Below are 478 nucleotides of genomic sequence, written 5' to 3'. Positions count from 1 at the left end.
GGGGGGGAGGTGGTAGAATGAGAAGGGGAGAAAGAGAGAAAGTGATTTCCGAGTGAAGAAACGTGAAAATGCAAGTTTTGGCATTTATATCTGTTTACTTCTCTAGACGCGATGGACATTTTGACTTTAAGGATTATTTTAATGATTCTAAAGAACACATTTTAAAGACCTCCATTCATGTTGAAGAAATTAGTGAGATCCTTTTTCTGTTTCACTCACTGGAAATCGTAGTCCAAGATTCTTACAGTTTAAAGTTAAGACGAAAACGTTCGAATCATCAAGAACACTTAAATCAAGGCGAGCCTGCCTGTGAGGAACCAAAATCCAAAACTATTTCAAAAATTATCTTGCGAAGCCCCGCTCAAATCCTAGCTATTTGCAGTATAAATACCTGCTTGAAATCATTACTTTCATGTCATCAAAAGTCTGCCAGGAGCTCAAAATATTCAGAAACGAGAGCTTAATTTTGGATTTGTTG

This window comes from Penaeus monodon, chromosome 27, assembly GCF_015228065.2.
Source record: "Penaeus monodon isolate SGIC_2016 chromosome 27, NSTDA_Pmon_1, whole genome shotgun sequence".
NCBI classification, from domain to species: Eukaryota; Metazoa; Arthropoda; class Malacostraca; order Decapoda; family Penaeidae; genus Penaeus; species Penaeus monodon.
Note: the sequence above shows the minus strand (reverse complement) of the source record.